Here is a 17,551-nt window from a genome sequence, read left to right as displayed (position 1 = left end):
GAAGTGGTGGAGTCACTGTCTCCTCTAGATTTGGGCTCAGTGACCTACAGCTTTAACTGCCACAGCACAGATGCCAGCAGTGGCAGAGCACAGAGAGCAGATAGAAATGTCAAGAGGGAAGACATTTTGCTGAGTGTGAAGGGAGAGCTACCAGGCAGGCTAGAGGGCAGGAACCGTCTGCAGTTGGGACTGGATGAGTGCACGGCAGGAAGGGGACACCTTGCAGGAGAGGCTTGCAAGGATTTGCAGTACCTATAAAAAGAGATCCTGAGTCAAAACATGAGGCTGGTAATGCTCCCCTGGAGGGCCTGAAAATACAGCATGGATCATAAGTCTCAGAGGCCAGCTGACTCATGCAGCTGGTCTGATGGCCAGAGCTGGCCACCTAAGCTGCAGACTTCATGGCATAGCATCACTGCCCCGATCACATGGGGCAGCAGGGACTCAGGTGTGTCCAGGGAATATCCCCCTCTGGAGCAGGGTTTCATTTACTTTTTTATAGAAAACATCTTCACTTTGGTGAGAAACACAGGGAGCTGGGCTCTATAAGGTGACCCTAATAGCAAATGTAAATGAGAAGCAGAGGTAGGTACAGACATTTCTCAATAACAGAGAGTGGGAATGAATGATGCTGGATTTTGCCTGGAGGCAACCCAGGGCAGTAATTTTGTCAGATCTCACACAAAGATAGTTGTTGTGTACCATGCTGTTAACAAGGGCTGGACCACAAGCAGTACAGGTCTGAGCACCTCAGAGTCTGCTGCAGAGGGCTCACTTTCCCCATGGGGTCCAGTGATCCCTGCTAAAGAGTCACTGTTTTTTCTCAGCTGCTGAATAGAAGAACAGGATGTAGTGCTCAAGGCTGTTTGCTAAACAGTGCTGTTGTTCACAGCCAGGTCTGCAGGGAAGAGGGACGGAAGTTAATTAGTAAAACTGGAAGGCATTTAGAAAAAAAAATCTACATTTGGAAAAAAAATCCACACCAGCCTCTGTGGTATAATGCAAGTGAAATAAATGGATTTCTATAGAGAGCAATTTTGCAGAAGTTTACAAAATCTTCAGGAAAATTATGACATTAAGCAATGTTTACAACTACAGAATGATGGTTGAGGCAAAAAAAAACATTATGTGTTGCTCATAGTAGTCAATTCCCCCTCCCAGCTAAAAAGGTAGCCTTTAAATTCTGTTGAGTTGAGAGGGGTGAACATATTAGTATGAACTTTTTCCTTCTGTGAGATATCTCTATTAAGCAGAAATAATTTTGATCACCAGCATTGGATCAGACATTCAGCTCATGTAAATCAGCAGAACTCCTCTGGTGTCAATAAAACCACTTTGATTTATGTAGCAGGAGATCTGAGCAGTGTATGGCTTTGAAAAACTGAAGTGTACATTTATTCATTGTTTCAAAGGCAGAGGCTTGGTCTACTCCACTGGGACCTAGCCTTGCTGTGTCAGGCAGCTCTGCCAAGGTCCCTACAGGCTCAGGAGGACCAGGGCTTGACCACAGCATGTGTTTTGCAGGATCAGCTCCTCATTGCATAGGGAACAATTTCAGCACTTCCTGAGGAATCCCTCCTCACCCAGCCCGTCATCAACAATGCACTTGCAATGGCAATTAATTGGTTCTGGGATACCCTCCAATGCAAATGGCCAGATCCAAAGCCCTCTATTTTGCTGGCTTTAAAGGGCACCAGCTTAGTCTCAAGTGTGTCAGTTTTGAGACTGGTGCTGGTGCTTTTATGCATCTAGGTCACATTTCATCTGTGACCAAACATGCAAGCTGTGATCCTGCACTGATCTTGAAATGCACGTAGGGCCATGTGGAGCTTTTTTAACCCCATTGCTCCACTTGCCACAGCATGGGTGTGAGAATGAAGGGGGATACTCAAGTGCGTGGAAGTACTGATGCCTGTCTGCATTTGCTGGACTGGACCCAGCATGTTTGCAGTCCTGTTCCTACAGCACTGGCTTGTAGGGGAAACTCCAGAACTGTTCTTGTTAAGAATTTGTTCTTGCTGTTGTAATTCAAAGAGATTATTTTTTAAAAAGACTAATAAGGAAATCTGTAACTCATGATATGTAGATGTAGCTGCATTTTAAACAAGAGGGTAACAAACAGCTATTCTGGAGACTCCAGAAGGTGCCATTTGTTTAGAGCAGGGTTTCGTATTTATACTGCATTACATTCTGTTGAATTGGTGGTTCAATGTAGTCAGATGCAGAGTGCTTCAGCCTACTGCTGAACCTTTTCCACTCTCTTTGACTTTGCTGGAGGAAACTGAGGGACTTAGCACCTTGGAAGGTGGCTGCAAGCTCTGACATTTGAGTTGCATTAATAAAATAAGTCCCCTTAGTGGCATACGCATTTCCCTTTCCCCTAAGTTTCAAATACTACTACTCCTTCAAGTAGGCACAAACATTTTACTTATGGCTAGAATGCATTTATTGGTAATTTTCACATAAATCAGCCTATATGAAAATGTATTCATAATCCCATCCTTCTCTATAGTGATAAAATGTTTCTGCTTCTGTGGTAGAAAATAGCTTATTATGCAAACAGCATTGCTAGTGTTACATTATGCATGGGAGTCACCTGGAGAACATCACAAAAGCTTCAACCAAAAGGAAAAAAAATAGGGGAGAAAATCAGGTGTTCCATTTACTGCACCACTTGCCTGTTATAATTAGCTGTAAATGAGCTGATATCTGTACTTTGAAATGTATTTCATATATGCCTTGGTAACACGATACAAATAAGAAAAGCAGAACAGAACAGAAGAATATGAAACTCACCAAGGACTGGCCTTGCAAAATGTCACCCCAATTAAAAAGCAAAAGCCAGTTTCCATTTTAAGACCAGTCAGTTGTATTTACTTTGAGAATACCTTGGTTATATTTATACACTACTTGATTTAATTCAGGATGCTGCAAGTTCCCTCTGGACTGTCATTATTATGAATGACATTGTTGAGAAGTTTGATTAAATAAAATCTGCTGAGGCTAAAACCCATATTATCTCAGATTTTTTTTTTCTAAATAATAACGAAAAAAGGAATTAGTTCCAGCACAATCATCCAAGGCCCAGTGTTTTATGTGGCCTTTCTTAGTAAGTGATAAGAGGGTGGTTTTAAAACAAAGTGGGAGGGTCACTGCAATAGGAGTAAATCCTCTAGAGACAGTGAACTCTTATAGTTGTGCTTGTGGCACATCTCTTGGGAAGTTCTGAAGAGACATCACAAATCTGAGCATGTCTTGTCCAGAGTGGGTTTACAGTTGGGGTTGCTCAAGAGGAGGTGTCTGTGTTTTTGTAGTCTGAGCACTAGTATTCAAGAAATACTGAGTCAGTCACAAACTATTCAGTTTCAGTGATATATATGACTGCCGGCACCAGCCTGATCTTGGCCCATTGTTTTTATGCCTAAAATGTTGTTACATCTCATATACTTTCACTGGAGGGGCTCTTTTGGCTGTGGTCTTGTCGCAAGGCCTGGTTGTTTCTGCATTGTCTTCTCTGTATCAGCTTGTAGACAGTGAGCTTTCAACTTGTCCAGTGTTCTTGGCTGTCTCTATAATCTACCTGAATAACTTGCGTGTCCCTGATTATTTGGTTCTGAAAACATTTGGCTAAGCTGGAGCAATCTCTATTATGATATATTCATTCAATCAGTGCTTGCAGTCAAACATCAACAGAGCTTCACTGCCCATAGCAAGATTCAAACTTTCAGTCTTCAGTCTTGCCAGTCAGCCAAGAAACAAAGTTAGCTCAGATAAAAACAAGATCACACCGAAGTGAGGGAGGGAGATGCTGTGAACCAAAGCTGGTGCTTCGTGTTCCTGATCTATGGCTTGCTGTCAGCTGATGTGCATCCCTCAGCCAGGGTATTTTGCAGGGCTTTTCAGCAGCTTGCCATCTGCAACAGGTCTGCTGGTGGCAGCTACCAGAGCGCCCAGTCTGAGGCAGCCTGAAACTCTGTGTAAACGTCATCATCAATCAGCAATTTGCAATGCTGGTGGTTCTCCTGCAGTCCCTAGGTTTTGGACTAGGTGGCCAGGGTGGATTATAACTACAAGTTCCTGTTTTTTCTAGCCCAGCCCAAATTTGCTGTGTCTTTCCATGTCCCTGGCAGATATGGTCATAAGTTCACCTGATCTGAGGGAACCAAAAAGTTAAATGGTGCATGGTATTGTGATTTCCCACAGCCCTGAACACTGGAGGGGCTGGTCTGAGCTCACCAGTCACTGGGTGTTTGCTGGCCCACGAAAGCAAGCTCTGGCCTCAGAGGACAGTGGCTGGTAATGCCTCACTGTGAGCGGCTCTGCTGAGCTCTGGGGTTTAGAAAGTAAATTCTGCCTCATGAGGTCTCATGTCAGCATCTTGCTTAAGCAAGAAGCTCCATGGTGTTCAAGCTTCAGGGAGCTGTACCTTTCAGCACGAGCCAGCTCAGATCAGCTGTTACACAGCAGTAGTATCTGCTGCTGATCAGGTAAACTTGGGTAACTGAATGAAGTGGGCATTGTGTGTGTTTTGGCTCTGCCTGACTATTGAATGACTCGAGGCAGTGGGAGGAGACCAGCTAATAAAGTATCCTGAGAAAAAGGCTGAATATTGAACCTTACAAGGAGAAACTCTCTGAAAATGTGCCAGGCAATTGGAGGTTGTTTAAATCTCACTTCACCATCCACAAGATATGGATGCTGACAAACAAGAAGATAATCAGAAGGCAATTTTGTTTCTGGCTACATTTTGATCTGAGGTAGCGAATCTGCTTAATGGTTTTCATTTAACTCTCTTTTGGAGACATAAGTAGGAAGTAGTGAAAAACACCACAGAAGAAAACGTTGCTAGCATTGCACACATATACTATGTATGAAAATACATAGTATATATACACATGTATACACATGCAAGCATATGTGTCTGTCTATCTGTCTACCTGTCTATCTATCTATCTAGCTAAGTAGCTATCTAGCTATCTCTATCTCTCTATCTGAAAATCCAAGACTCAAAAAAGAGAAACATACTCTGTGACTCATTTAACACCAACAGTCCAATCCTGGGGTCCAAAGCCTTTAATAAGAGATAAGATCATGAGAGGAATCTGGGGAAAAATACTCACAGGAGTGACTGAGAAGTCAGAATTAATCTATGGCAAAGAAAATAACATTTCTGAAAGGTGGTAACTGAAGTTGCGCTTTTTTTTAACAGAGGCTACATGAGGTGACACTGTGGCTGGTAAGAGCAATCCAGAATATTAGAAGAAAAGAGAGTGGCAGAAAGTCATGGCCAACAAAAATAGCATATAGAGATGTGCTGAAAACCAATGTAAGCAAAGATAATGCCTGATATTTGGGAAGACATGCAAAGTTGGAATGGATTATGTTACTTTGCAAGAGTTCATATGCCAGCAGTGTGCACAGAATGGACTGAGAAGACAATGGCATCACTAGCTCAGAGTGATTCCTTCTTTGAATGACAGACAATCCTGCAGAAGGTGAATGAAATATTAGCTTGAAATAAGATTGAAAATTTATTAATTTTAAGTTGGACATGGGTAGACAAGCTGGTGTGGGGCCAGAAACACAGATAGTATCGTGGAGATAAGAGCCACAGGCAGTAGGAAATGAGTTGGAAATGTTAGGGCTTACAATGGGATGCTTATCTTAACCAAGTGTGTGTGTAAACTAAATGTATAAGCAAATAATAAATTAAGAAAAAATGATTTGCAGATGCATCAAAGGTGGGACGAATATATTTTTTTTACTTTAAAACATGTAATAAAAAAGTGCAGTTATTAAAGTGAAAAAAGACAAAATATTTTTTATAAGAATTTGAGGGGATCTTCCAGGGGGTAGGAAAAGAGGCAAAAAACCCCCAGACTGAGTCCAAATAAACCTGTTTATTCCTCATCTCCAAGACAGGATTTTCTCTCATCCTAAACCAGCAGGCAAAAGTGTAGCTAGTGAAGTCATTGCTATTGAATCACAGAGTAAGTGAAGCATCCTACTTATGTTACAGTACTGTTGCAGGGATATTTTTTTTTCCCTTTCTGGCCATTATTTAATGAGTTACTTAATTAAAAGGTGTTTAATGAGGGAACACTTTGAAGTTCTGCTACAGTTCAAGCCTTGGGACACTGTGAGTGCTCCTGGTTCATTCTGGGGTCTGGGTTACAGACCTCCCCCAACTCCTCAGTGCCCTTTGCTCCTTTGTCTCAGGACAGAGGTTTGTGTGGCTCTCCAAATGTTACAGAGAGTAAGTCTTACCTCAGCAGGTAATTGCTGATTTTCTTTCACGAATTCATCTCTGCAGATGGCTGGTGGGCTGGACGAGCTCACAGTGAATAATCTGCAGAAAAGTGATTGAGGAATATTAATGGAAAACTCACTCTGTCCCCAGATCAGCATCACAAGTGTCCTGCCCACCTTTACTAATGAAATGACAGACCTGTGTGAAAATAGGAGCAGGTCTTAGCACATGTGCAGGTCACAATTACAAACACACAGTTAGAGGATGTTGAAAATCCTGCTAAAGAAAGATAAGTCTTTTCTGGCATACAGCTAGTGATGACCATTCTGCTTGTGTGCTGTCTAACTGAATTTGCTTCCACATGGAAATGTGTCATGTCTTTGTATTCTACAAACCCTACAAACTTTGTCTTCATTTTCTCAGAAAGATTTCTCTTATATCCTAAAAATTATAAGTCCTTTAACATTCACTGTACTCAGCTGTGTTTTACTAGAAATGAGTAAAGATAGGCTTGAAGCATACCAGAAAGGCAGACAGTTTATTGGAATGACCTTTTCTCTTCCCAAAGTCGAGGCATCATCAGTAATTACTTGTTTCTTGAGACAGGCAGTAGCTAGGCTGGAAAAGGTAGAGTTGCTGCATCCCTGCATCCTTCAGTGAGATGCTACAGGTTGTGTCTGCCCCAAACAGGCCTTTGGGTCTGGCTTGAAGACCATTGGGATCACACTTGTTACTACACAAGCTAATTTTCTGGCTCTTTATTGGCATGCAAATGTTTAAAGCCTTCTGTAGTTTTCCATTTTGCTAGGAAAAAGGATGGGTGTGAAAAGGAAAAGTCCAGTACTGATGTGACATATGGTGAGGAAAAAAACCCCAACTGCCAGGCAGCAAGAGGTGGCCTTGAGGACTGGAGGCTTCCTATGACAGCCTCCCAGTGGAGCCAACTGAGACTTTAGGCTGGGGGTCAGAGAGGAGAAGGAATTACTGTGAAGGGGTGGAGAAAGGTGGAAAGAAGCCTATGGGACTCTGAGATAAGATATTCTTTCAGGCTGCTAGACAAGAGAGAACACTGCTACTTCAGACACAAGGCTGGGCTGTTAGGGTAATAGCTTGCTATAGTCAAACTGCAGAGCCATTATTATGGCTTTGGAGAAGAGCTATTAACTATTGTTAAGGTGATTGATCACTTTTATAATTTTGTTATGGAAGGAGTTTCACAATCAGTGCTAATCATGAGGCATTGCAGTGCCCCTGTCTGCTTAAATGCTGAAATCCAGACACAGATTATGAGATGATTACAAAAATTGCAAGACTGTCATTTCCATATTGAACATGGACTGGGCAAAAATCATAATAACACACGTACTGCTGAGACGCCCCATGTAGGGGAAAACACTTGTGAAGTTTGCTTTCAGCCTCTGGAGAGGGAAACAAACAAGTTTGTTCACTGCTCTGTTTAGCTTTTCCGGCACACAAAGTTTCTACAGTTTTTAAGACTGCACTGCTGTGCACCTCCTAAGGTACATGTATGTCTGGGTTCTGTGGTACTCACTTCTGCTACTGCCTGCAAGACTTGCTGAGGCTTCATCATGGAAAGCTCGGAAAGAGGTTTCCCTGTAAATGTGTTTAAGCAAGGAGTAATAAAAATGAACATCACTTGCAGAGGAATGGAGAGTCAGATTAAGAAACAGATTTGAATTCAGTGTTGCGTGGCCAAAGAGATGTATTCAGGTGTCTCCAGAGCAGCAAGATGCTTCCCAAGAACATAGACTTCCATCTTACTCTATCACATAGTGTCAGTAAGAACTTTTATGAAGCTTTCATCTGAGAAGTAACTCTATTTAATAGGAAAGAAAAAATCCATCTTAATTAAAAATTACACAGGTTCTGAGAAAACCGGTTGGATCAAGGCACATAAGTTCTGGGTAAATTCAGCACAGAGACATGATCAGAAACCAAAGAACTAGTCCATGATACACATTCTCTATTTACACATGGTTGATCCTACATGATTCTATGATTAAGATTTGAGATGCCCAGAACATATAAAATACATTCACATCTACACCTTGATGTTCTCACTAGTGATGAATGAGAATAAAGAGAGTGTCTGTTAGCCATACACTCAGCATCAGAAAAGTGGCATGAAGGAAGCAGCTCTTTCTGTGCTTTTTCAAGGCTAATTTTCTGTTCTTGGGCACACCATGAAGAACAACGTACAAAAATAATAAATATCCACCATAAACAATGTTCATCTCCTACTGGAAGGTGCGTGGCCAGCTTGACCTTGAAGAAAATGTGAATAGTAAACACAACAGAAATGAGAGGCAAGACTGTCTCAGGACTGGACAGAATGGACAATGACACTGACCTGACAATTCAAACTTGGATTCATTTCTACAAATAATAAATGGTGTAGTAAGAATTCTGAAACTAAGTAGCATATTCTTTTGCACAAATATTAATAACATGCCAAACCAGCAGTGTATGTGTTCAGCAGTACAATCTCTTGAAATGTTGTTTCTCTGCAATGACTAACTACTACAGGCAAAAAGAGATATCTCCTACTGCAGCTTACCTGTGTCAGACTCCTCATGCAGGAGAACCTTTCCCTGTCACTACCTTGCTCGTTTAAAGTCTGTAATCTTGGACAGGTCCTTCCTCACATCTTCTTTGGTATTTTTCTGCTTTTCCTTAGGAATATGAACTCTTCTGTCCCTAAAGCTCAGTATTTGCAGAATCTAGTTTTGTGTGTAACAGGCCCAAGTGCTTTGAAGCTAGCACACTCATAATCTAAGAATGGGAATATCAGTAAAGAAATAAGCTTTGTGGGGTCTTCCTGGATTGGTGGATTTCAGCACGAGTCCACGTACATCAAGTGCCCAAAAACCACTTATATGAGTGTCCTTTGTTGTCGTTTGACATGGATGACCACTGACCAGAATTGAACCCCTCAATTCGTTGATCATAATCCATTCATCTGTCACTGACGAGAAAGAAGTCTGGTTGATAGATATTATACCAACAGGCAGAATGATACTCGCATGATGAATTTGGAGACATTTTATATGACTAAACATACCTGCCTTGGGAAGAGACGATTTTACAGGGAATGGAGAACCAGTGTCAGCTGGTGTGCCCAGATTTCAGACTGCTTTCTGACAGAGTGGAAAACCAACTCTAAAGTCTTTGAACGTGCACACTGGCTAGATTAGATTTGTACTGATAGCTTTTGTTTCCGTTCCTTTCTCTCTTGCCTAGTTTAATATGCATGGCTATATATGGAGAAAATGTGTCTCTGTGCTGGCATAGCAAAGATAACCTTGAAGAGTATAAATGAATGTACTTATTGATGGAGCAATTTGTGTTTTTATTGATTTCTTGCTGTGTCTCGCTGAATTCCTAGTATGTAGAATAGGCTGTAGCTATTTTGTTATGAAGAATGCTACAGAATATATTTTCCTGCACCAATCATAAAGGGATATGGACAATTTATACATGAGAATATGAGAGAAAGCATGCAGTACATATTGATTATTATTATTTATTGCTATAGGTAGAATTTAGGCCTCCAGCTAGAGATAAAAGACTTAAGATCAAAAAAGAGTGGCATATTTTCTGTATTGGAAAGCAGAGCTGCCAAGATGAAGTACCAGGATTTTAAGCCTAAAATACATAGCTTTTGCCAATGTGGAGAAAGTTGAAGGTGAAAGGGTGACACAGTGACGTGTTCCTGAGATGAAAGGATGTTGTTATAGAGCAGTGATTAATGCTGCCAAAATGCAAATGGGTGGCTAGAAAAGGAAAGGCTGGGCTGGCTCTCCTCTGTGCTGGGGGACTAGCTGGTGCTGTAGTTTTTTTTCCAAGCAGGTGAAGTGAAGGAAGGTGTCACTGGCATGCAGACCACTGGGCTAAGATGAGGATGTCAGCCAGGTCCAGAGGAAGGTACCCCGATCCTGCATATTCCTCTAGATCTGATATCTTTTGGTTTCTTTGAAACCAGTGACTTTCCACATGCATGCAGGGATCTGTAAATTAGGAATCTAGCTTGAATTGATGAGGCAGTGATCAGTCGCATGAAACTGAAGACTATGGATGTCAGTATGGGTAGCTTGGTTGGATTTTCCTCCGTTTATCTGTATTTTGCAATCCCTCCTCCTATTGCACAGGCTACCTGCTCTGAGCAGAGAAATAAAGCAGAGAAATGTGTTGAGTACTAGCTTCTACGCAGCCTTGCTGGGCTTTGACAGTGGACACTGCAGACCCTCCAAGTGCTGTTTAAGGCAGCTCTGCCCCAAATTTGAACCAAGCCTCCCTTCAGCTCAAGGAGAAGAAACTGCATCTTTTTGTCTAGTTTCTCATCAACAAGGAGATGAGCAGTGTGTCCCTCCTGCTGTACAGAAATTACTGCCGTTGGAAACACCACGCTGGGAAGAAGGCACCTTCATTTGTCCTAATATTTGCTTTATGAAAGCGCCCAAAAGTGGGTGCCTGAGAAAGCACATAAATAACAGTGATCACATAGCACATTTCCCTTCAGATACTGAAGGAGTTTGCCTCTGAACCCGCGTTTAATAGGTACCGATGGTACCATCCTTCTTGAATTTGTCTAGTCTCTTCTGAACTAATTTAGCTTTTGGCCTTTGTAACATCCTCTGGAATTAAACAGCACAATTTAATTATAATTTGTGAGAAAAAGTACTTCCTTTGATTCCTGTGTAAATCTGGACCTCCTAATTCTGAATGAGCACACATAGCAATTAATAAGGCTTTTAAAATGGAGAAGGGAAGTCATGAAACTGATCACACAGATCCAGCGTATGAGGCTGAGCACTGAAGTGTGGGAGAGAGCAATGTCAAAGGCCTGAGTGACTGAAAATTGGGACAGAATAGTAGCACTGTACCAGATCTTGCTAGATTTGCAGACTTCCAAGAAATTGAGAAAACAGTTATTTGTGAGAACATGAGAATGTCAGAACAACTGTTAATTGCATTATATATTGCATATACATTATCAATGAAGTTGTTGCTCATCACGCAAGTAACTGTATATGATGAATGCCTGTAAAATTAAGTCTGTTTTAAAATGTTTCATTTCCACTCATCTCCTTACCAAGACTTGAACTACACAGTCTTCAAAGCTTGTGTATACTACGGATTTGTGTCATTGTATGGTGGTAGAATATATTCCTATTTGTTCTCAGCCCTTAGTTATTATTTCTTTCCCTATAATAAATTCTCGGGACAAATACAGGACCTTAATTTTGATGAGTGACAATCTAAACCTAGGTCAGCTTTTAATTCATGCAGTTACAGAAAAATATGCAGCTTTAAACACAATGATTTAAAACTGCAGTTTCTATGCGTAGGTGAGGTGCAAGGCTCCAAATATGTCAAGGCAGCTCACCCCTGAAGGATGTGGATAGACCCGGTGATCCTTACAGCACCCTGCTCAGCAAAGTGTGTCAGCACATCCTCACAGGAGGGCAATGATTCTGCTGGGCTTCCCTGAGCAAATGCCACAGGGATTCCAGCTCAGATCCTGAATCTCTCTTGCCAGTTTACTTGATCTTTAACACCATTTTGTTGGCTAAGCAACCTGTTAATTGTCCAAAGACTGCTAATTTCCTTGACCCCTTCCTCCTGGCTTTGTGGTATTGCAGGGGTGACTTCAATTTCACAGAGTGAGGGTTTCCACTTGGTGATGGGCACTGGGGAGGACCCTGGGGCTGGCTACCCTCCCTCTGCCTCTCACCACAACATGGAGTCCACCTCTGCAGTCTGAGCACTTCAGAAAGGCAGTTTTTTCTTCACAACAGTCCTGTGGAGACAAACTGGAGAGAAGTGAATGGGCCCACAGCTTATTTGATTTCCTGAAAGAGCATAATTTTTTTTGTATTCTGTTTTGGGAAAGAAACCGTGGCTCTTAACCCAAAGGAGAGGCAGGGCACCCACCAAAATGGGCTTCCTGAGGGCTGGAATGCTTTCTTGTCTCTTATCCAGCTGGAGCAGAGTCTTTGGAGTCCTGCTGCATGTACTCACATCTTGCACCTGGTTGGGCTGATGACCTCAGCTAAGCTGGTGTCCAAAGACCTCTTCCTTCAGGTATCTCTGTGTGGAAAGCAGAAATCAACTTAATTTTGGGCCAACTCCATCCTGAAGCTCTGAAACCTGGTTTCCCATGGTCAAGCCACCTTTTGACAAAATGTTGCCTTAAGTTCAAAACTATTGACCTTCAAGACATTATTTCTTTATTAACACTGCTACTGAGGGGAGAAGACAGGCGATGCTAAGGATCTAAGGGAAGCAAATCCAGAAAGAGCTGACTACAGGATGTTGCCTTTAGTGAAATTGCTGCACAGGCTTCTGTTTCTGTGGGAAATTTCAGTGGAGTTTTGTTTCTGTGGAAGACACAGAACCTAAAAATTCCCTGCGAGCAAGATAGCCAAATGTTTTGTTTGGCATGACTGACGTTTATAATTTTAGTTTTAATTTACAATTTCTGAACTAAGTAATTTGAGGATAGAATCAAATTATTCTAGGCCAAATGTGTTGCAACACATGGTATAACTTTTTGAAAATGTTTTATTAACTGAAAGGAAATGTTATTGAAAATCTTCCTGTGAGACATTTTGGAACTGAGTTGGGGAATTTTTCTAATCGAAATATTTTCTGACAGCAGATTTTAAGCACACTCTGTATTTGTTTTTCATGTGTTGTTTTGGTTTTTTTGTGTGTGTGTGTTTAATGCATTTTTATAATTTCAAAGCAAGTAAATAAGAGAATAATAAAGAAAAAGAAACTCTTCTCTGGAACTGAGAATGTTTAGCAATAATGGAAAGTGCAAACCCAGAAAGTAATTTTAAAATGGCTTGTACACTCCTACCATTTCACACTAAAGAGTAATTGTTTCTATATGCTACCAGCCATGTTTTATACCATGCTTAGATGTTACAGTGCTTTCATTAATTTATGCTTACAATATTTTAAAAAAACCCTGTCAAAGAGCACAGGAGGGGGAAACTTCCTGGAGAAGTTTCACATCTCATGGACCACTTGTACTATTTGCTTTTAACCATAGAAGAGAGTTTCCATACATCTCTCTTTGGAAGGAGGAGAGTGGTTTGGTGAAAAAGGAGCACTCCAAATACATCAGTATTGCCAAGGCAGAAAGACAAAGCAGTAATCTGAGGATCTTGAGGACACAGTGCAGACTATTAAAATAATGGAACAGATGCTGCTGATTGAGGGTCAAGGTTTTTAGGGCTTTGGGAAACTCTTGTAATTACTTGCTAGGTTTGGTAGTGTTGTTGTGGATATGCAAAATTCAGACACTAACTGTTCAACAGCTAAATGTGCATATTTTTTGCAAAAACAACTGAAGATTAGGAAGGGATGTATTACCCAACAGGATGATGCCAAAATCCACTGCATGGCCACTCAGAAAATGGTGCCATCTCTTTCCAGACCACCAAGTGGTCCATTGAGAGCTATTGCCTGGTACTTCCATCTCAAAGACTTTCCTGCTGCTAAGAACAGGCACTGGTTTCTCAAAAAGATGGAGTGGAGGTAATTGTTTCTCTTTGGGTGTTTCATGGCACCCAGAGGATGAAAATAAGTCAGAGGATCTGCTTCTCTTCAACAATGATCTGTGGGTGGAAGGGCAAAAGGAGGTCTGGGACAAGGGCCCCATTCAGCTTAAATTCAAAGCTCCCATCTAGCTAGATTGACGTAACTGTGAGGATGTTGGGTACAAACTTTCCTGTCTCTGACTGTGGTGTAAGAAAACACTGTCAACAGCTCTGAGGGCCTGATTCTGATGGCTTACGTATTCTCAGAGCCTAGTGGACAGGAGATCTTTGGGATGTAGGGAGAAAAGTGATTAATTTCTGGTTCTTGGTTGTTCTTACAGCGGAGCTTGGTACGTGCTGAACAGGAGGGTTCATCAGAGGTCCAGCAAGAGCTACATTTCACTAGGCTAGCTGGATACTGAGTGGGGTTTCTTTGGATTTTAGCAGACTTCTGGTATTTAAGACCATATTTGTTCATGACAGCAAATTTGGAGTGGCTTTGCAAGACCTCAAAGTGTTCTCTGTTTGATCACCAGTGATTCAAGACAAGTGTAAAATTAAATAAAGAAATGGGAAGGGTTTGTGGCTTTTGTCGTTTTAATAGCTCCCAGAATATCTTTCTGAGAGACTGGTCAGTCTTTTCTACATCCTGAAAACTACTTAGATCCTGTGCTTCCAGTGTGACAGTGACAACACAGTACCTGCTACTGGGACTTGTTTTGAAGGTTTTGTGATTTGGGCACAGACAACTATGACAACAGAAACTCAATACAATTTTCACTTATTTTTACTTATGTCTCTAAAGAGATTTCCTTCTGTTATGAAAAACTTATTTTTCAGTACCTCCTGGATGTCTGTTGAGTCAGAATCCCATCAGTCTGGATCTTGTAGGAATCCAAATTTCCAGGCTGAGAATGAAACTCCTAAAGCAAAAGTCTGATCTTCACTGTTAATGCCTAGTGCCTCCCCTACTGAATTTACTAGAAAATTCTGAAATCATAGGATTGGGCTATTTTTCAAACCAATTTTTAAAATTATAAGAGAGAACTCTTACAAAAAGGCATAGATCCAAAGCTAGTGCACAAGAGTGCAGTTAACATAGCAAATTAAGAACTGAAGGGCTGTATTTATATGTATTCTGTTTTTTAGCTGGGGTTTTTTTTGTTGTTTTTTTCCTAATAATTACATGGCAACAAAATGCTAAACTAATAGTACCAAATGCAAAAGAACATGAAAAGAGGTCAATACTTATTATATTCAGACTCAGAATTGTCAGACAGATATGACTACTTTTTGACACATTTGCCAATATTTCCTTCCCTACTCCTGTTAGCAGCTGTCTGGCAAAAGCCAGTGAGTGGATACAATGGGACTAATCCATCCAGAGTATAAATTCAGAGGAATGACTCCAGGGACATGTTCAGTCCATTTTGATGAGCAGGAAATGCAGGCTGATTGACACCTCTCCAGTGTTACAATAATGTATTTAAAGATGGGTAAATTACACCTAGAACATGCTGCTTCCCTCCCAAAATGTATGCACAACAGGGCACACTATATTTACAGGACTATGATTGCCTTTAAAAGATAAGCTGCTTGGATATGTTTTTTTATTCTTCTGATTTATTTGTGGATTTATAGGTTGAGGGGAAGTTCCTCTTGGTGGCAGAAGTGTTTTTGCTTTGGGTCTGTTCTAGGAATTTACCTATCTTATTTATAAAGAGAAAGATGGAATCTGTAGGTGTTCAATTAACCTGAAGTAAAATTTGAAAACTGGTGTCATTACAAAAGATCAGGAAGATCTCCTCAGGCTGCACCTTGCCTTGAGAAACTTTAGAAATGTGACACTGTTAAGCTCAAATGCAGAACAAATCCTCTTACTTGGAATCAAGTATACTTGTTTATAAGTGAACTTCCCAAGGTCTCTGAGATTTAATACTTACAAAAGTGACTCCCTGGAAGGGCAATGAGCCAGAGCAGGAGCCACCCTGTTGCTCTGTGCTAGGCTGGTGGCTTGTACAGAGAGGTTAAAGTTATGACCAAGCCACTGAAGCGTTACCACAATGAAGAGCATTGCTCTGTTCCTTGCACAAATCTGTGCTCTGGTCTCCTTTATTTAAACCTAGTTTCTCCAAATAAAAGGCATGGGCTTGAAAGGACTGACATACTGAAGCTTGCCAAATACAAGATAGAATTGCTAAGATAGGAAAGGCTGCTACTTATGAGAGGATGTATCTTCAAGTCTTTTAAAAGAATGATCTGAGGCCAGGATGTGAAGCCAGATGGTTGCTCTGCTGAGGTGTGGTGGTGTTTTGTGACTCTGCTTTAAGGAAGAGATAAGTGGTAGATAGTGCCACTGATAATGTAGCCAGCTGTCCAAAATTCATTTTTACCAAGGCAATCTGTGTTGTATTATGTCTCTGAGAACTGAGAATGTCACAGGAAAATGTCTCTGGCAAGCAAAATACAGGTTTCTTTTAAATCTTACTTCTAAGCTAAATGGTGCTGGATTGTACCTGGATTATATTAGTGTTCACTTTTGAGGGTGGTATTTGAACTCTCAGTCTTTGCTTATGAGATCCATACTAGACAGATTACTGTCACTGTCTTTCTAGTGCTCATGATTCAAACATGGACATTTATTGCAGCCAGATGACTTAATGTTTGTAACTTTCTTCTTGCAACATTACCTGGCTGTCATGCACTGTGATCTGCAAACAGCACTGTTCCTGAAGGCTTTAGGACCTTCCTTGAGTAGCTTTAAGACCATTGGATCTGCTCTAGGTCATTCTTTTCCACCCCTCTCTGGCCAGCTGGTGGGTCTTTTCAGGTCTTACTAGCATGATGAGCAATCTTACTACATGGTGTTGGTGTGTGTCCAAGGAAGGGCAATGAAGCTGGTGAAGGGTCTGGAGCACAAGCCTTATGAGGAACAGCTGAGGGAACTGAGGTGGTTTAGTCTGGAGAAAAGAAGGCTGAGTGACCTTATCACTCTCTACAATTACCTGAAAGGAGGTTGTAGTGAGGTAGCGGTTGGTCTCTTCTTCCAAGTAACAAGCAACAGAACAAACAGAAATGGCCAGGTTGTGCTAGGGGAGGTTGTCACCGTTTGACTCTGGTCCGACAACAGTGCTCTCGATCCCCTCCCCCTCCCACCCAGGTAGGGAAGGAAAGAGAGGAAAAGAGAGAGACTTGGCTGGATTGAAAACTAAACTACACAGCTTTAATTAAACACTAATGATATAAGAAAATATATACAATTATATACTAATATGTTCAGGTATGAGCAAAAGCCTCTCACCTCCCCACCACCCCCAGCAACTCCCACAGCATCTCCTGAGCTGGAACAGTCCCGAGAAATCCCAGAGGTGCTGCTGGAGAAAGCGGAGAGTTACGAGGGTCAGGAGAGCTCGAGCCTGGGGGTCGATGGTGATGGATGGACGGAGTCCTCCCCGGACGCCGGTCATGGACAGAAGAGAAGGGAAGAAGAAGAAGGAAGGAAGTTGTCTTCTGTGATCTCTGACCTTCTTCTGAGCTTACGTATATATATGGAATGGAACATCTCTGGCCAATTTTGCTGCCTGTCTAACTCAGCCTCCTACGGGGGGTCATAGATCTCCCCGTAGTGTCTGAGCTGGCAGAGTGAAGGTGCGACCTTGAAGCCCCAGCAGTTAGAAAAACATTCCACTGTCTTACCAGCTTTAGAAGAACACACTAGTGCTAGTTAAAA

Source organism: Apus apus, chromosome 4, assembly GCF_020740795.1.
Source record: "Apus apus isolate bApuApu2 chromosome 4, bApuApu2.pri.cur, whole genome shotgun sequence".
NCBI classification, from domain to species: domain Eukaryota; kingdom Metazoa; phylum Chordata; class Aves; order Apodiformes; family Apodidae; genus Apus; species Apus apus.
The sequence above is the reverse complement of the archived record's forward strand: the minus strand, read 5'-3'. Positions refer to the sequence as shown.